Genomic DNA, 21,435 nt, shown 5'->3' with positions numbered 1-21,435 from the left:
TTACTTAACCAACTGAGCCACGCAGGTGCCCCAAATTATGCTTTTTCTTAAGACCACAACTCAGTTATTATTTTCTCAGGAAAATCCTTCTTGATAAATCCTTAAATTACAGCATGAAGATATGCCCTGCTTAGTGCCTAGCATAATTGAAAGTTTGTATTTCTTTATGTGATCTTTGATTAAGGTCTCTTTTCTTCACTAAATTACAAGTCTCCTGCAGGTGGAATCTGTATCTTTATTGCCTGATATAAATTAAGTTAAGTCACCAAAATACTTTATGGAAGAAGGAAGCAAAGAAAGAAGAGAAGAAATCCATTTAAGTTTTAAGTGGTTTGAGCTAGATACTGCATTTATTATTTCAATAAGACATACTAATCTCTTGGGGTGCCTGAGTGGCTCAGTTGGTTAAGCGTCAGACTCTTGATTTTGGCTCAGGCGGTGATCTCATGGGTCATGATCTCATAGGTCTTGAGATCGAGACCTGCCTTTAGATCCCCACTCAGCAGGGAGTCTACTTGAAGATTCTCTCCCTCTACCCCTCCCTCCACTCACACACATACACACATATGCTCTCTCTTTCTGTCTCTAAAATAATCTTTTTTTAAAAAAAAGACATCCCAATCTCTTTATATGAGAGCTATCATTATTTCTATTTTTCAGAGTAGATTAGAAAATTAATTTTTACAGATGAAACAGAACACTGAACTGGAACAATCTAACTCATTTGTTCATGCCTTTGGTCACTATTCTATCTAAATTCATAAAAAATAAAGAGAACCTGTAGGAGCACTCATTTTAATCACCTCATTTTATTCTCATAAATATTCCAAACAGAATCACTCATCTTTTTTTTTAGATGGAGACTACATTTTTTACAACTAACCATTTCACTGTCTGGTTTTCACTGTGATATTGACCAAAAAACATTGTAAAAATTCAGTGTATTGGGATAGATATACAGTATTAGTGGTAGAACTGGAGATAGGTTTGAGCTTCAATTCCATTACTTACTAGTTATATAAGCAGTTACTACTTTGAATATTAGTTTCGTATACAAAATGAGGATTATAATAATACAGATAAAAATACATAAAATTTCTTAGCTCTATTATGAGCTGGGCACTGTGCTAACACAGAATTGTGAAGCATATGATAGACTGTGTCAGCAAATGTACTTTAAAGTACTATATGTATTTTATGTATTACCTAAAAACATCTTTTTTTTTTCTTATTGATGTATACTATTTACCAAACTTATTCAGATGAGTTTGCAGAATTCTATTAAGTTCACCCCATTGGAGAGACCTACAATCTTATTCTGTGCCAGTGACAGGGTAAACACAGGTGTTTCATTCAGGGATAAAGATGATGAGCCATAGCCTAAGAAATGTGTCTCAGGGTCAGCTTCATTACTAACAAAGGTGATAGTTAGATCTCCATCTGTCTTGAAACTTGAATCTATCTTTTAATTGGTTTTGAATTCAGGTAACAAAGAAAGTTGGTATTTATTAGTCCCACAGATACACCAATAACATTACTTTTATACTTAACTCTTTAACATTTGACATTTAAAAGATTGAGTGTAACTATCAAAATAAAAATAATTAATATTCTAATATTCTAAAAGTATTCATTTTAAACTTACTGTATATTGATTGTCTAAATTTGGATATACTTGTTTTGAAAAGAAAGGGGGTAACCAGCTTTCCCCTTGATTATGAGATGAACCAATTTAAAAGTACTTTGTAAATAATATATGTTATAATTGGTAAGTTGCTATTAATATTTTTACTAATTATATTTATTAATTTAAAAATTATAGGAAAGATATAATCTTTCTGTTTAGGTTGTTGGCCCTGTCAGAAATTGAGTAACTTATGGACAGGGAACACTATACTTTCCCAAAGTTACAGTAAGATAAGTATCTCATTGTTTTTAGAATTGCCTGAAATGACTGGCTGTAAATAGATTTGAAATAATAGATGTTCCTAGAGTTTAAAAGGGGTTCTTGCTACTCAAAGTATGTATCCTGGTCCAACAGCATTATACTGTTACTGGGAGTTTCTTAAAAAGTAGATTCTTAGAGCCTTACTCAAAACCTACTGAATCAGAACATGCATTTTTTTTTCAAAATTCCCATGCGATTATATTTTTAGGAGTATTTGAGAAGCCTTGATAAAGGTCATACACAGTGAAATAAAATCACAGAAGTAAAACAATTCTACCTTGTGCCATAAAGTCAAGATATTTACTTGCTAAAATATTTATGCACCCAAGATGATTTCTTACTGATCTTCCAACAATGAATAAATCAAAATGTGCTCAGTTTCTCTTATTCTATTCCCTGTGTGATATATGAGAAGCATCAGTGTCATGAGGCTGTCTTTCAGAGTTTCCAGAAAACTAAATCATGGACTCATGTTCAAGATAGATTTTTTTCATTCTATTCTATGCCTCCATGATTGAGTTCAAACATTAACAGCCTCTGAAATTAAGGAAAGCCAATTGCTCTTTATCAGGGCATCTATCATGGCAAGTAATATTCTACCGAACATACATTTCAGCCTGGAAACACTATAAACAATGTAGACCATATATGTTGATTTGCTTAGTATAGTCCTTGATTATTCCTTTAATTTTTGCATAATTAGTAATGGTGCCCCATTTACATTTAAAGTTATCTGGTTTGAATAATAAATTATATGGTCATTCCATCTATAAATAAACCAAACAAGAATACCTGAATGACAACCTAAGGATTGTCATCAGATAACTTACTATTCTCAGGCTTAATTTTACAATACAAATATAATTTTAGGGCAACTTCTACTCTCAATATGTTTGAAATAGGGTCTTTTTGGGGAAATTTCATACTGTTTCTATAGTGGCTATACATTTTGTATTTTTTTACATTCTACCAACAATGTACAAGTGTTCAAATTTCTCTACATCCTCACTAACAATTGTCTTTTTTGGGGAGAATGGGGTTGATAATAGCCATTATAAGGAGTAAAGTGATATCTCTTTTTTTACTTGTACATCCCTGAAGTTGAGCACCTTTACTTATACCTGTTTGCCATTTGCATATCTTCTATGAAGAAATGTCTACTCGAATATTTTTTTTTCATTTGTTAATTGGGTTATTTATTTTTGTGTTGTTAAGTTGTAGGAGTTCTTTATATATTTTAGAAATTAACCCCTTATGGGATATATGGTTGGCAAATATTTTCTACCATTCCTTGTGTTGCCTTTTCACTCTGTTGATTGTTTCTTTTGCTGTGCAGAAGCTTTATAGTTCGATGCGCACCCACTTGCTTATTTTGCTTTCATTGCCTGTGCTTTTGGTGTCAGATCCATGAGATCATTGCCAAGACGAATGTCACAAAGCTTTTTCCCTAGGATTTTTACAGTTTCCAGTCTTAAGTTTGTCTTTAATCCATTTTGAGTTGATTTTTGTGTATAGTGTAAGTAGGAGTCCAATTTCGTCTTTTGGCATATTGCAGCTTTTTTTTGGTATATGAATTATGCCTCAAAAAGCTGGAAAAAAAAGAAAATAACGTCTTGCTAAAATAGAGATTTATAACTAAAATGTTTCTGAATGGTTTCTTTCTCTCTTCCTTGCCCTTTCTTCCAAATACCACTATAAATAATCTAATTTTATTTATTGAACTGAAATAATGTAGAAGTTGTGATTACTTCATGATGAAAGGTTTTATATGTGGCATACTAGAAATATATTAAAGCACTACCATGTGACAGATCTTGTGCTATATCTTGTTTAGGACTTGGAATTCTTCACCTAACATTTCTCTATGTCCTGCAACTAGAGAGGAGGAGAACTAGACTAGAATATGAAGCTCCAAGCCCATGGTTATTTTCACTCTTCTTCACTGTAGATTTCTGGAAATTTTTTATACTACCACCATTATTCCCCAAAATTAAGGGAAAAGCTTTGTGACATTGGTTTTTCAGAGAGGGAACACAACCAAAAGACATAAGCCTAATGATTCCTTCAGAAGCCTGTTTTCTTATAGAAAGCTGTTGCATGTTCTTAGAAACAGACTTTGAGATGGAGAGTAGAGTATGGAAGTCTTGTAAGGTATGACCTTCAGATCATTACCTATATACAGGAAAGGAAACAGGATTGGGAAGGGCAGAAAACTGAAACAAAAAGCAGTCTCAGAAGACCTCACAGGGAACTCTATAGCCAGGATGGCCCATCAGAACTATCTCAGATTTATGCAAGGTTGTTAGGTCCATGCATACTCCTCATCAACGAGCTAAACTCTCTGAACCTACAGTGTCTGACTCAAATTGTTGGGAGACAGAAAAGAAGGAAGGCAGGCCAACCAGAATGAAAGAACCTCTTCATGTCCCCTTCCAATGAGGCTTTTGTATGGACTGAGATAAGACTGGATAGGATAGTTTTGCACAGCTCGGTATGTATTACTATTTATAAATAAGAAGGAGTTCATGCATGTAATGAAGTATGCCTACAAACATTTTGGAAATTAATGTTCATAATAGAGTGTTCTATTTGAAAGAGGCCTCAACATCAGTCAGTTATGCCCCTATAAACGACACTGTTCTCAAATGATTTGTAGGGATTAAAAAAAATGTTAAATTGGGCAATGAATCCCAGAGTATGCCTGACTTTCTAAAAATATTGATACTTTTAAATAGCTTAGATAGTAAACGCTCCAATTTTCATGATTTTTAGTTCTACACCAAATCATAATATTGGGAGAAATATCACAACTTGAGTAAATTGCAAAGGTAGAACGGCAATATGATTTATTTCAACTCAAATAAAGAAAAATGATGTACCTCCAAGCTGACAATCTAACTAGAAGATGCATGTTGGAAGAGAGTTATTGTAATAAATAAGTTGCATAAAGAATTTTCTCTTTTGGTAAATAAATAATTGGTAAATGCTTTAAATTTGCAACACCTGTGGGACTTAGACTGCTATAGGCAGAGATTTAGGGCTGGCTAGTTTTGTACTTTATGCCAGGTGCGAGTGTTGGCAGGAAAAAATCTGGAGAATTGAAGGGATATAGAGAATTACTTGGCCACATTGTTGTTTAGCATAGAAGAGATATGTTATCCTGCACTGGTGCCATGGAGAAGCAACTGCCAAAAACTCAGTTCTCTTACCAATGTTAAAACTACATTTCCTGCTCTAGATGATAAGGAAACATAAGTAAATCTAAGACTGAAAATATTGGTTTTATTTTTTTTGTCATTATCTGCCATCACTACCTTTTTCCAGGAGTATAACATCCAGGGCATATGTAATTATATACACTTACTGAGTTTAAAAGCCTCCTTTATCTGGTGCCAACACCACTGGTAGGAGGGCATCGTCTTTCCTCTCCTTTCTATCTCGCCTTGGAGATACATTCTGAAGTTGTTATGCAACTAATAGTTTTTAAAAATTCCAATGTGTGGGAAACTTATTTGTTCAATAGCATTGAATAATTGAAGGAAGACATCACTTAGAATCAGAAATTTGTGGTTCAATGGCCATTTACTAGCTACACCTTAAAATGATCATTAATCCTCTACCTATATTGCCATCTTCAAAATGGGAAAATAAGTCTCTCAAAATTCACACCGGAAATAAAGGGATAATAGAAAAATAGGCAGCAATACAGATCTCCCAGCACCCATCTTTATAATTTTTCAGGTCATTTATAATCATTTCCTTCAGATGGATAGCTTGTAAGGTGGAAAAATCAACTTGATTTTAAGTAGATAAAACAAGTCCTAAAATGAAATGACATTATTCAAAATGTTCCTTGAGTTTTGGCCTTAACTTCTGTGTGAAATGATGAATTTAATGGCAATTAGACAGAAACAAAGAAAAACATTTCAGGCACAATTATCAAGCTGCTAATATCCTCGGTGAAGCACAGCATGATTTGTTTCTGTTGCCTTGTTCCATTCCATTTGGCTAGAATCCCAGTTTATCCAGGCGTTCATGTATGGTTGAAATTAGTCAAAGTCTCATGCTTCCAGATTTTTTTCAGTTCTTTGTCTAATACAACACCTGCTTTCTTAGTGCTTTTCTTTTCAGACATCCAGAACCTGAGAGCAAAGTATACAGGCTCATTTCTATTCTGATCCTTGAAGATCATTTTCCTTCCTGTTTTTCTCAACTTTCAGATTTGTTCACTATTAAATTTCCCTCTACATATCCCTTGTGTTTTGTTTTGCTTTGTTTCCCAATTCTACAAGTGCTTAAAAATTAAAGAAATTGTCTTGGCTCTAGCCATACCTATTTGAGTTAATATTTCCTATCTTAGAAATAATAGAAATATTATCTAGAAATAGTTATACGGCTAGTTATCACTACTGAAAGAAGACAAACACGGAATAGTGCATGTTCCACTTCTCTACTTTCTCTATATCCATCTTCTTCTCTCTACAGTCATTCTACAAGGAGGAGACTTTAGCAAACTCAATAGCTTAATAATTAGAATTTATTGCACATCACTTAAAGAGGGAAAGCCCAACTGAGGAGAAAGAATCAAATTCTGGTTAAAATTTTTGGTATTTTCAAATATTTCTGATAATTAAAAATTCTTGTTTAATTGTTTGGTTCTTGTAGCCAATATAAACAAACATAAGCATTAAATATGGCCATATTCTAATATTAGTTTCAGAAATATTGAATCTAAATATACACAGAAATGATATTGAAGATTAAACATATAGAAAGCCTTCAAAAACAATGTAAGAAAAACAAAATGAAGAAAAAGTGACAAGCTAAATTTTTTAATTTATATTATAAATTTGTTATCAATCCATACAGACACACACACACACACACACACACACACACACACACACCCATAAAGTCTCCACATTAACTTGGTGCTACAAAAAGTGAAATACAGAAAATTAGTTTCAGATCTTGTCCCAAAGGCACATAATTCAGATTTGTCAGGCACACAGAATGCAGAATAGAGGTGAGTAGAAAAATCCATGTTAATGCTCTGCTTGTGTTGCTATTGGCAGAGCTTCCCCAGCTGAGGGAGCAGACATTTAAATGTCCATATAAAATGTAAAAGAAACACAAAAAGACATTTAAATGTGACTTGAAACAGCATTAAGTTCTCAACATAATCCCAGCATTTTAACAACCATCAATATCAGTCATTCAAACAAGAGTTATGCCAAACTCAAGCCAAAGCTACTTAAAAAAAAAAAAAAAAAAAACTGTTTTCAGCTAAAAACATTCTCTTCCATGGGCTTGCAAGAGGGACAATATCAATGGAAATGGATAGAAGCAGAAGGTATTCCATCAGAATGAAATGCGAAGGAGAGAAGAGGAAAAATTAAAAATAGATTTTCAAATTTAATCACCTCCAAGTATAGTATTTGTTAGATTTTTAAAATGCAGAAGACACATGGCAGTATTTTGTTTTAAGCTCAGCAAACTTAACAGACTAATTTGTGACACCTGTCCCTATTGTTATTTAACATACAACACATATCGAGTATATGTGCAGAAACCTGAAAAGCTTAAGTATATTTGGCATAACTTATATTTTGTGAGATTCTAGGTGCAGGTGTTAAAAAGAAACATAAATGTACCTACAAAACCCTGACAGATGAGTAAGTAGAAACTGCAATGATCTTGTGCTGTTGGAGAATAGAATACTAGTAATTAATTACAATACCTACCATTTTCTCTTAAGCTACAGATTTCATTGGACAAAAAAAATACAAAGTTAGCTTTGTAAATGGTAGGTGCATAGAGCCATTGCTTCTCAATGCCAGGTGGTAGTCACTGCTGTGATTATAAGTATCATTATAATAAACATTTTGATGCTAAGCTTTCCCTATATTATCCTTCACAGAAAATAGGGTCACAACAATACAATAGGTACCTGTTTTATTGGCATTGCTCTCATTTCCAGACATGCATTCTAGTTTAATCATCCAACCACCATAAAATCTCTGTGTTTAACCAAAGACTAGGTTAGAAGAGCAAACACCTGGATTCTAGTATGCACTCTTCTATTGTTTATTGTAAATTACCCATGGCATTTTTTGCTCTGCATCATTTTGAAATAGCTAAGCTACTTGTGATACGATCTCTCAATCAATGACAAGATACCCTTGTCACTGAAGCATTTTTCTCACCATGTATTTTTGCATTGTCACAGATTCCAAGGCTCTCTGCTATTTGTAGAAACTTTCAAATATCTGTCACCCGATTTTTACAAGGGATGCCTGGGTGGTTCAGTTGGTTAAGGATCTGACTCTTGATTTCAATTCAGGTCATGATCTCAGGGTGGGGAAATTGGGCTCTTCACTGAGCATGGAGTCTGCTTGGGATTCTCTCTCCTTCTCTCTCTGCCCCTCCCCTGCTCACGCTCTCTCTCTCTCTCTCTCTCTCCCTAAAATAAAACAAAACAACAACAACCAAAAAAAAAAACCACACATACAAAAATGTGCAAGAAAAAATTCCAAATAAAAACTTTTTAGTATCAGCTTTTACACCACACACACACATCTATAAATGATTTAGCCACTTGTCATAATTCAACTGAGGGGTCTTTAGGTATTTTTAGGGCTAATTTGCTTAGTAGACCTGAAGGAAGAGAAAGATGTATTTATCTCTTTCCTAAGTGGTTCCTTATAACTCTTAAGATGTCTTTAAAATAGAAACTGTAGGAGTTGGCATTTTAGAATTCATTCTGACTTTCAGGTAATTTTTCTTTCACACAATCTTTGGAACAATATATTTCCCCCAGAGGAATTTAAGGAAGTTGATGGCAGCTATTAAAATAATAGTAATTGACCATGAGAGACTATGGACTCTGAAAAACAAACTGAGCGTTCTAAAGGGGAGGGGGTGGGTTAGTCTGGTGATGGGTATTAAAGAGGGCACGTATTGAAAGGAGCACTGGGTGTTATATGCAAACAATGAATCATGGAACACTACATCAAAAACTAATGATGTAATGCATGGTGATTAACATAACATAATAAAATAAAATAAATCAGTGATTTCATCTACAAAAAATAAAAATAAAATAATAAAATAATAGTAATTGTATGTCAATCAGAGGTTAGCAATACAATTAAATTCCATTCAAAAAGTATTTACAGTGGGCCTAATTAGATTAAAATACTAAAAAAATTGGTATAATTTGCAAAACTTCATCAAATGGTAAATACCATAGATATACATATTCCTCTACTCACAAGCATATACACCTATAATAGAGGTACCTATCTGTGTGCTCACTACTAAAAGGAAAAAATATAGAGAAAACCATGTTGCATTGACTACAAATATTAAGATTCACCTTGGAAAAAATTCAACTAATAGGGAATTTTAAAAAATCATATCAGAATTAAATAATCCATGAGTTAAACCATCTTCTTAGATATAATTCAGCAATTAGGTAAGACCAACAAGGCCTTGATTAAGTATCTAAGCCAATCATGGTGTGAACCAAAAGCTCAATTTTTAATCAATTATCTTTTTATCAAACAAGTGATTTCACTGTGTTTTCTAAAGCCTCTTTTAACACTGACAGACATTAATTTTGTTTTAATTTTTTCTTGCTGTCGCATACTAAAACTTCTATCACAAGATCTATCCCACTTTCTTTAGTTTATTGCTAAAAATTAATCATCTTCATTAAGCCTGATATTGCTAGGATTCTAGGCCAATGGTCAAAAATCATAAGCAGGACTATGAACCTCTAGCAATAGTTATCAATATAGCTCTATAAAGTTTTCTGGATAATCTATCAAACAAATTTAATTAATTTTCTACTGCTGTGTAAAACTGCCCCAAAATTCAGCAGTTTAAAACATTGAAATTTATTAGCTCACATAGAGATCAGGAATCCAACAATAGTGGTTTAAAAGCTGATCCTGATTCAGGAGGCTCTTTTATAAGATTTCTGTCAAGCTGTCAGCTGGGACTGGAATCAGATGAAAGTCTGACAGAGACTAGAGCATCTGCTTTCATGATAGCTCACTCATATGGTCAGTGGTCAAAGGACTCAGTTGTTTATCACCCGTGTTCCAGCATCGAGCTATGCTACATGGCAACTGGCTTCTCCCTAAGTGAGTGATGCAAAAGAGACATACCAAGATGGAAACCACAATACCTCTCATAAACTAACTTCAAAAGCAAAATACCATCAGTCTCTCATATTCTATTGGTTACACATATCAACTCTAGGACAAGCTGGGAGGGGAATACACAGTGGTATGAATACAGGGAAGTGGGGGGGGTCACTGGAGGTCATCTCAGAGGTAGGCAACTACACAGATGATCAGGTTAAGTACATATTACTTGATATATGAGAACTAAAATAAATACCCTAAAAGTACTCTCCAATTAGACCATCAGAGCCATAGTCTAATATACCAGCTTAAAGGCCATTTTTTTAAAACCAAGTATAGCATGCATTATTTTATTACTCTTCCTTTGATCACCTATTATTTCCAGAGCCTCTGTTCCATCTGTTATCCAAAGCAACCAGGGCGAATACATAATGCTATTCAATTTGAGTAGTTCTAGATATTTAATATCTCTCCCTCTCCCAACCAAGAGAGAATTTCTAAGTACAATACAAAGGTCCCCATGTTTTATTTCCCATATCTCATTCCACTATAGCTAGGGCCCACACCTCAGATTTAAACGTCCCCAAATAGGTGTTCCCATGCCAGTCTTTGAGTATAGAAATTTATATTTGCTTGTTTTGCCCATCATCATTCATCCAGCACCACTAATTATATGCATATGCATATGCATGTATTAGGCCTTCTTTAAGTTCTCTAAAATAGGTACCTGACCAAATAATTACCCTTATAGCAAAACAAACATCAACTTGTGTCTGTGACATTCAGTACTCTCATATATCTTAGAAGTGAATACCTTTATAAACACATATGGATTCTGAAGATTCAGTATGAAGTCACATGTGAAATAGAACCTTGAAAAGTTATGATACTGTCCTATAGGATGTAAAATGTTTTTAAAATTAACAATCAAAATCTGGGAAATTTTCAACCAAATAGCCAGAACATAAGCAAAGCAATCCTGAGAAAGAAGAAAGCTGGAGGCATCATACTCCTGGATTTCAAACTATACTGCAAGGTTTGGTAATCAAAACAGTATGGTACTGGCACAAAAACAGACACATAGATCAATGGAACAGAATAAAGAGTCCAAAAAGAAACCCATATTTATGTCGCCAGTAAATCTATAACAAAAGAGCAAGAATGTACAATGGTGAAGACAGTCTTTTCAATAAACGATATTGGAAAAATTTGATACATACAAAAGAATGAAACTGGACTACTTTCTTACACCATCTACAAAAATAAACCCAAAATGGATTAAAGACTTGAATGTAAGACCTGAAACCATGAAACTCCTAGAGGAAACATTAGGCAGTAAGCTCTTTGACATAGGTCTTAGCAATATTTTTTTGAATTTATCTCCTCGGACAAGGACAACAAAAGCAGAAATAAACAGATGGGACTACTTCAAACTAAAAAGCTTTTTCACAGCAAAGGAAACCATCACAAGATGAAAAAGCAACCTACTGAATTGAAGAAGACATTCACAAATGATATATCTGATAAGGAGTTAACATCTAAAATATATAAAAAACTCAGAATTTAATATCAAAAAAACAAGCAATTTCATTAAAAAATGGGCAGAGGACCATAACAGACATTTTCCCAAAGAAAGCATACAGATGTCTAACAGACACATGAAAAGATGCTCAACGTAATTAACCATCAGGAAAATACAAATCAAAACCAAAATGACACCACCGCACACCTACTAGGGTCAAAAAGATAGGAAATATCAAACTAGGGTCAAAAAGATAAGAAATACCAAGTGTTGGAAAGGATGTGGAGAATAGGAAACTCTCATACACTGTTGGTGGGAATATAAATTGGTCCAGCCACCATGGAAAACAGTATGGAGGTTTATCAAAAAAAAATTAAAAATTAGAAATACCATACCTTCTAGCATTTCCATTTCTATGTATTTATGTGAAAAAATGAAAACACTATTTTGAAAAGACATACATATTCCTGTGTTCATTGCAGCATTGTTTACAATCACTGGAATACAGAAGTAACCTAAATAAATGTTCAGTGATAGATGAATGGATAAAGAAAATGTATGTGTCTGTATGTATATATACATACAGTTTATTTCAGTAGCCTGTGTGTATATATACAGACACATACACACATACACACACACACACACACACACACACACACACACACACACAGTGCGATACTACTCAGCCATAAAAATAATGAAATCTTGCCATTTGTGACTACATGGATGGACCTAGAGGGATTATGTTAAGTGAAATATATCTGACAAAGACAAATACCATATGTTTTCACATATATGTGAAATCTACAAAATGAAAGAAACGAACAAACAAAACAAAACAGAAACAGATTCATAGATACAGAGAACAAACTGATGATTCCTGGGGGTAGGGAATGAAATTCAGAGTAGGTACAATCTTCCAATTATATAAAATAAATAACACACTAGGATGTAATGTACAGCATAGGGAATATAATCAATAATATTGTAAATTTGTATGGTGACAGATGGTTACTAGACTTATTGTGGTAACCATTTCATAATGTATATAAATATCAAATCACTATGTTATATACCTGAAATGAATACAATATTGTGTGTCAATTCTTCTTCATTTAAAAGGAGAAGAAAAAAAACTGTATTACTATTACATATCCTTGTTCATCTAGAAAAACTTTTTAACTAAAAAATATTTAAAAATTTGCTCCCATAAGTAGAGTACAATAGGAAACAAAGAATAGAAGTTGAATTACACATAAATATATATACCTAAGGGAAAAATGTGTACTTCCATGATTCTGGGCTCTACTGATCTAGAAGTTTGCATTCCAAGGAGTGCTTCAAAAATACTCGTTGAATTGCATTGATTGATTGTTATTGCATTAGTTTAGAAGCTGAGATTGCCTCTTAGCCAATGCAGCTTCTCATGCAATTAGGTCAAAAGGCAAAAAGGGGTATTTATGTTGACTGGCATGATTAATTCTCATTATCAGAGAAATAAGTATTACATAATGGAATAAAGAATATGAATAGAACTCAGATGATCCTCTAAAGTGCCCACTAGTACAACTACATGGAGTACCAAATGTTATTGCAGTTTATACAGGCAGGATTATCAAAATCACAGATTCTCATTAATAAAAGTATAGATCATACCAGTGGGTACAAAAGCTTGACAAATTGAGGTGCTGCCTCAAAGCCAGAAGAATCTGAAATGGGTGATTGAGGAGGCAATTTGTAAATATGTACTGTAGCCTCATGTTTAGTTTTAAACACCAAAGACTATAACCTTTATCCATTTTTAATTCCTTGTTAGTTTTTGTATTTATTTCTATATTGTAGACAACTTTCTTCCACAGAAAGGAATAAGGATTTCCTAAAGAGTCTACTTAAAACCGGATGCAAAATTAATCAATTTTAGGTCATCTTCCTTTGGAAATGGAATTTGTTTCAGTGGTGTAAGAAACACTTGTATTATGCTACATGGAATAAATTATTCTACAAGTATAAATAGAGGAATACAGGCAGATGGTGGAGGAAAAAAGTTCATTATAGTAGATAATTGCCACTTGTTGATTAGCTATAATTTAAACACCTCTTAAATTTAGAAGTACTCCCTAGTTTCATGGTGTATCTGGTGGGAGGCAAGGCCCCATCCTACACCCACACTCTGATAGGTCCTAGGTGTTTGAGCTTGGGTTGTTGCATCAGGCCTTCCTTACTTAGGCATTGAATATTAAGAGAGAATCACAAATTTCAAGAGATGTTAGAAGTTATTCAAGTTGACAGAGTCAAGGTTTCAATGGTGGCATTTGCGAGAGGTGGCAGAATTGAGTTTACAGTGCTGAAATGCCCAGAGTGGCGTCTATCAGTTTATTTCAGTAACATGTTGTCTGCTAACCAATTCCCTTGTTATTGTTCATTTTTTCAGTCTGGTTATCCAAATTCATCCTAGGTCAGTTTTATATTATCCCAAATGATTTCATTCTCTCATGTTACATTTCTGTTTTTACAAGAAACTGTAAGGAATTTGAGAGATGCCCTCTAAATTTGATAACAAGTATACATTTGCCCTAGAACAAGCTTCTGAATATAAACATGAAAAAGTCAACAATACAGTGAAGAAAAGAGAAAGTTTAAATGTTCAGTTTACATTCCACCATTTATGAAGTAAATATGGGTTTGAAAATTCTCTGTCAAATTAATTTTATGATATAACATTGGAAGACATTATGATTGTGTATTTTTTTTAGTCCACCCTAAACCATCAATACTTTATAGAATAGTTGCTGGAAGTTGCAGCAGCATATAAAACATTGAAATATTGCAGGTAGGTAAATACTAGGGCTGTAAAAATTTGAGAAGACTTACTATGGTTCTTTGTTGGATCAAGAGCCAACTTCTCAGACTCACAGTGGCTCAGAAAATTGTATTTATCTTTCTAACATGACAGGAAATGGAAAACAGAAATGCCAAAAGATCAGACCGAAAAATATGTTTTGCTATTTTGTTCAAAGAAATACAAAAAAAAAAAAATGTATTCATTTCAGTTGCTTTTCCTCAGTTTTCTTGTATTTCCCATCTATTCTTGATCTATAAATATTATTGTGTTCCTAGCTTACCTATGGGCCCATTTTTTACTTATATGCTGTTCCTATATGATTTCATCTAGCTTCATGGCTTCAGATAACATCAATATGCCAATTCTTCCCAAATTTCTCTCTAAATCTGAGCTTTCCCTTGAACTCCAGACTCATGTATACAACTATATACTATTAGGTGGTAAAACCACATGAAATTGATGGCATTAGATAGTTTTACCTTACAAAAAAAAAAAAAGAGAGAGAGAGAGAATTTTATATGGTTCAAACTAATCAATATCTTCACTTGGATGTTATATAGTAAACTCGTATTTAATGTGTCCAAACATAACCCATGACTTCCCACCTCTTTAACTCCTTGTCAAAACTACATCTAACCCAGGCCTTTCATCTCAGTAAGTGGCAAAACATTTCACACAGTTGCACAGAATCAAAACCAAGGAGAGATTCTTGATTTGGTTTCCACTCATATACCTCTAAATTCAATATGTATAACATGCCCTATTTTCTGTTCTATTTCCAACATACCCTGCAGCCACTTCTTTCTTTCTCAAAGAGTAACATCCTGTTAAAGTATCATTATGTTTTATCTTGGCTACTATTATGTCCTCCTGACTAGTTTATCTCTACATTCCATCACTTTTGGAGGGTCCAATCTAGTCACAGAAGAGAGTTTCCAAAATGTGAACTACATTAGGCAAATCTCTTGCTTAAAACAATTGACATATCAGATTTATATAATAAATGTTGATTATGTATCTATAAAGCCCTACATATTCTGGGGCCAGCTTATTTTTCTGATCTCATCCAGTACCACTCTTCCCTTTTTCTCATTATGCTCCATTCACACTGGTTTCTTAGTCCCCAACATGTGAAGCTTGCTCTTCCTCAGTGTCTTCATGGAGCTCTCATCTCAGGTTTCCTATGGCCTTTTTGTCACTTAGTTTCCAGTTCAAAAATCACACCCTCACAGAAACCCCTAATAATCTTATCTATCCAAAGTGCTTTCCTTTGGATAGAATCACTCTCTTATGTTACTAGTGTTTCCTTTTCTTCACAGCACATTATCTGAAATTTTCTTGTTTATTGCTTGTTTTTCCCTATCCCCCCTTACCTTCCAGAAAAAAAGAAGTTACTTTACAATGAGGACTTTGCCTATTCTGATTGCTACTGTAAACTCTGCACAGTGTGCAAGGCATCCAGTAGTCAAACTATAAATGTGTTGAAAGAATGAAGAAAATGTATTCTGTGAACTGCTGAAACAGAAAGTGGAGATTTATTTTCATTTCTTAAGTGAGTCATGCACTGAGGATTCACTGAGAACCCTTCAGAGCAATATATTTTGAACAATTATAGAAATACTTTATCACTATTTTTCAGAATTTCAGAATATTTCATAGTTTTATCATATTTAAGTTATTGTGGATATACTTAAAATGTACAAATCTAGATGAGTTATTGCTTAACTGCCTTAAAAAAGAAGAAATTGAGTTAAAGTTCTAAAAGACATGGTGCTTGCCCACAAATATCAGAGAGGTGGCAGAAAAATCCTGTCCTGAAAGACATCTGGCCTGGAAATACTCTGGTATTAATGTCAGTTGCAGCACAGCAGATATGTACTGTGCAGAGAAGAGTTAATGTAGTCGACCTGAGACTGCTGTTCTTGGAAAAAGCCTGCTTAGAAGGTTGGTCCTTGTCTGGCATCTGGTAACTTGGTTTTTGAAGTAGTTCCAGTCAACAATTAATTGATTAGGGTGGTTCACAGCGCCTAGACCATTTGTGCAAGCAATGCGACTTACTCTTAAATATGTTTTCCTTCTGAGAGTCTGGAATTTTGGTATGCGCCAAAAAGAGAGTGCTTATGTGATTAGTCCCCAGTAAAAGTCTTGGGCCCTGAGTCTCTAATGTGTATTAATAGTAGACAATATTTCATATGTTGTTTCAGTTCTGTCGATGGGAGAAGAGTGTACTCTGTGTGACCCCTCATAGGCAGAAAAGAGCGTAAGGAAGCCCACACAGGGATTCATCCAGATGCCACCTATGTGTTGTTCTTTTATGGTCTAGTTGTGCATCCTGACTGCATCACTATAATAAATCTTAACCACAAATAAAAATAAAGAAATAAAAATAAACAAACAAACAAACAAATAAATAAATAAAAGACATAGGCTGGTTTGGTCTTGCTTTCTAGTGTTAGCATTCTGGGGTACCTCCTAAAGATAAGTTGCTGCATCTGGCCCCTCCTACTACTAAGAAAGAAGCATGATGTTTATTGAGAGTTTTGGATTTAGTAGGCAACAAATCCATCATTTGGACTTGCTAAGCCAACTCTTTTACCAAGGTTGGAAATGAGAGTCATTCCTATTTTCCCTTGTGATACACTAGTGAAATTTTTACTTTCTGTCCTTAAGTGCACAGAACTTTGGGCTCTGCAACACACTTATTAGTTTCCATGGGAGAATACTTTCACCAGAGGACTCAACAAGGGTTCCAATACATTGCAATTTGAATTTGCCACCTGGCCACTTTAGGTTCCTAATGACAGTGAATCAAAAATTAAAGAATCTTACCCTACCAGGTGAGATGTTTAGATTAAGGGTTACTGTATTCTTAGGAAATTATGTTGCTACTTTACAGTGGCGTAAGGAAGATTTTGTTTGGGATATAAGTGATACCCTGGAGTGCTTTTGGTATTCCTATATCCTGTACTTAAAATTAATTTGGAACTGTAACAACCCAAATTCAGTAGGACTGCTAATGGCCCATAACCTTCAGGAATGAAGGTTTGATCATCCGCATCAGACAGGAAAACATAACCAGCCAATGTGGTAACTGAGGGCAGAATCATGAATGGATAGGAAAAGAAGATAATTATAAATATTGGCTATGGCCACATGAATAGTTGCAGAAACAAGGTCTACAATAGTTATTTGTATTTCTTCCTTATATCAATATCAGCATATCTGGTTATGTATAAAATATTTACTTCTTTCCCTCTCCCACTCTCCTCCTGTCAAACACAAGAAGTGTTAATAGAAGCTGACCTCATATCTCAAAATTTGAGTTTTAAGAAATCAAGGGAATGTGGTTCAGCTAGGAGAGGAATATATTTTACACCAAAATGGTTAAAATGATTTATATCCTCTTTGGGAAAAGATTAGCATGTTTTTTATTGTTATCAGGGATAATTGCATCATTAAAGATGAAGCATCACTTTGCCATTACCTTTACTTGGAAGTTTTGTATAGTTTAAAGTAGTGTATATATTGGCCAAGGTGACAAGAAATTGATTATGGGGACTTTAAATTATGTTGATTTAGCTTAGTTAGAACTGTCTCCCTCCAAATTCCTGTCCCTTCATAGTTCTGGGAATGAGGTTGGCCTAACCTAGAGAAATTTGCAGAAGATTCAGAAGGCACAGTGAAACAGCAGCGTGTTAATGCTTAGCAAGTAAGGTTAGGTGCTCTTGCCACATATCAGGTATGCCAAGATTGTGTTGACATGCCTTGTGGATCTGGGGAAGCAGTTAAGTTGCAGATGTTTTACCTCCTGTCAGATATCTTCTTTCAGGTTCTCCAAATCCTGGGAGTGGTTTTTGTAAAGTTTTATGGTCAAGTGCATCAGCATTTTTGCTGGTTGTCTAAATCATCAACATTGGCAGTTTTACCTCAAGGTTCCAGCCCCCTTTTGCATATTCCAATTGGCCATTATTCTTTCCTCACTTCATGTCATATCCATTTTCTTTCCAAACTGTGGACATCGTGAGACTTCAGAGACAGCAGCAGATGCATGGGTTACATACTTATGTGGACTTCATCAGTACCTATAATCCCATAAGGTTTCTTTCTGGCTTGGAATCTCTGATTAAAACAGCCTGACACAGGCTGACTGGATACACCTGAGTGGCGGCATGGTAACCCACTGTTCTGGCCCATTCAAGCAGCAGAATAAAGTTCATAAAGGCAGGTAGCATCGCAGCAGGATGGCAAAGGCTGTCTAGCACTGAAAATCCTAAGCAAGAAGGTGAGAAAAGAGCTCAACAAAGTAGACCAGCGGCATCATTCCAACCAGCTCTGAAAGCGTAAGGAGGTGGTTCTAGCAGAGAAGAGATGGCTGGGCAGCAAAGATGGCCCTCCTCATCAGGTACTGGTGGTTCCCCTGCACAACAGGATTTCCCTGCCAGAGGACTTTTCCTGCTTCAGGATAAGGACACTGGAACAGTACACTTGACTGAATAGGGAAACACCACTAGCTTTATGCTGTTAGGTACCCCCCCCTTAAAACATCAGTGGTGTTTCACATCTACAAGGCCTAGGGATCTGCACACTATGTTAGACATGGCTAAAGTGACAGATACCATCCTTTTCCTCCTTGATCCTCTAGAAGGTGGGGGACAGTACTGGGGATCACTATCTTTCCTGCTCAGGGCCTTCCCACCTGTACACTAGCTGCCTGAGGGGTTTCTGGCTTCCCACTGAAGAAACAAATAGATGCCAGAAAGAAGCTAAGTAAAGCAATAGAGAAGTGCTTTCCTGAGGACAAACTTTTCCTGTAGACACTCGACAGGAGGTAAAGACGTTACTCAGGCAGCTGGCTAATCAAAAGCAAGGACATCTTGCCTTTCCAGATTGACAGGCCTACCTGATTGCACATGCTGCTGACTTTGTGCCTAGTGAAGAGATGAACTTGGTGGGCACCTTGAAAATCTCAGGCTGTGTTTGTGAGCCGGCTCTGAATGTGAATAGCTTGCTGCATATCGTTGGACAGGGTGATTTACAGGTGAAACAGATAAATGCTCCTAGGACCCTTTCCCTTTAAATCCTAGAGTGGTCAAATCCCAAAAGGACCAGCTGTAGCAACGGAGATTTGTGCTATGGATGCTGAAACTGGTATGGAGGAAGACCTTAAGGTCCCAGTGAAGGCAGACCCTGATAGACAAGAATCTTTGTAAACAGAATTTATCCCAGATCTGAAGGAAGAAGACCAAACCTGGCCCAATTGAAGAGGAGCTGAACAAGGCAAAATCACTTCTTGAAGGAAAGTTCCAAGTTGGTAAAGAAAGTTCCCAAAGGGGTATCAAATTACCATGCTGAATAGATTTGGGATGAGGATGGTGAAAGTGATGGGGAAGATGAATGTGATGGTATGGAACATGAGGATTTTATTGAAGAGGAATCTTGGGATGAGGGTAGTGAAGAGGAGCAGGGGGAGGAATGTGAAACTGACTATAGGAGAGTTGTGATGATCTGTATGATGAGAAAATGGATGAAAAGGCTAAGGAAAACAATGTTGGAGAAATACAAATAAAAAAAGAAGAGCCACTTCCAGATGAAGTAGAGACCCCCCTGTGACATGCCTGCAAGTATTTGATTTCAAAAATACAGAGGGCTCCAGAGCTTCTGCACGTCTTCATGGGACCCTAAGAAAAACCTTCCTCAAGATTATGCTCTGATCTTTCAGTTTCAGAACTTTACTAATACTAGGAAATTCATTTTTAAAGAAACTGAGGGAAAAAAAGAGGTTGAAGGAACTGAGGTTGGCTGATATGTTACACTTCATATCTGAAGTCCCTGTCTCAGGGTTTGAGTGCTTCAAGCAAGGAGCACACCATTGATTGCATTTTCATTACTACCTGATGAACAGAAGATGTCAGTACTGAATATGGTGGGACCCTGGCAACACAGAGCCTGTGAAAGTTAGAAGGGCTGATCTTCCACTGTGGGTTCAGGCTCTTCTGAGCCTCACCTTTATTCTCTCAGCACACTGCAGCAGATAAATAAATTTCAGAGATTTCCTGTCTGCTGACATGGCCTTGGTGGTAACAATATATGGCCAATCACTTTTCCTCCTGCATCTATGCTACTTTTCAAACAAAATAGCAATGGGAGGCACAGCTTTATTACCACAGGCATCAATTGTCAGTGGATCCAGACAAAACGGCCGTCAAGAGAGTTATTTTGAGTGGTCATCCTTTCAAAATTTTTACTAAGATGGCAGTAGTACATTACATGTTCTTCAACAGAGAGGATGTGTTGTGGTTTAAACCAGTGGAACTGAAAACAAAGTAGGGCCACAGGGGATACATCAAGGAGCTTTTAGGTACTCATGGCCACACGAAGTGCAGTTTTGATGGGAAGCTAAAATCTCAGGATACGAGTTTCCCCAAATGGACTTGTGATCCATATGGACCAGAACCAGTATTCTGGGTGAAAAGTGAGATTTCTTCAGCAGTGCCTGAAGTGGACTCAGATGAATGGACTTACTGGGATTCTGTCTCGTTGCTACTGGCTAGCACACTAGGGATGAGAGCCTACAGGTTGTGATTGGGCAAAGTTTGTGTTATCTACCTTAGCCTAGATAGAGATCTGCTGCCTCTTTTGCAAAAGGTTTTTCTTGGCCTTAACAAGGTACCTCAGTAAACTATGGATGTTTTTCTATTGCTACTTAGTTAAAAAAAATATATATTAAATCTTACTGAAACATCCACTTTCCATTAGGATTTTGAAAGCTGTTTAAGAGAGGAAGATAGGAAGTTGAAGTAACCAGGAAACAAAATTTCCAAGTGTCTGCAGACACTGAATCCCATCTGTTCTGTGTAAACCAAACAGAAACAGATTGATAAGGAGCTGGCCTTACAGCCTGCTTCACCCAAGTTAGGGAGGTTAAGTCTACATTTCCACCACCGAGCACAGTACCAATGTGTTTTAC

The 21,435-nt window shown here is 35.5% G+C and overlaps 1 pseudogene; it reads left to right on the top strand.

The window, feature by feature from the left end:
- LOC113925481 overlaps positions 1-21,050 on the top strand; it is a 38,099-nt pseudogene extending 17,049 nt beyond the window's left edge.
- The last annotated feature ends 385 nt before the right edge of the window (positions 21,051-21,435 follow it).

The sequence above is a fragment of the Zalophus californianus genome, chromosome 4 (genome assembly GCF_009762305.2).
Source record: "Zalophus californianus isolate mZalCal1 chromosome 4, mZalCal1.pri.v2, whole genome shotgun sequence".
NCBI classification, from domain to species: domain Eukaryota; kingdom Metazoa; phylum Chordata; class Mammalia; order Carnivora; family Otariidae; genus Zalophus; species Zalophus californianus.
The sequence above is the reverse complement of the archived record's forward strand: the minus strand, read 5'-3'. Positions and strand labels throughout refer to the sequence as shown.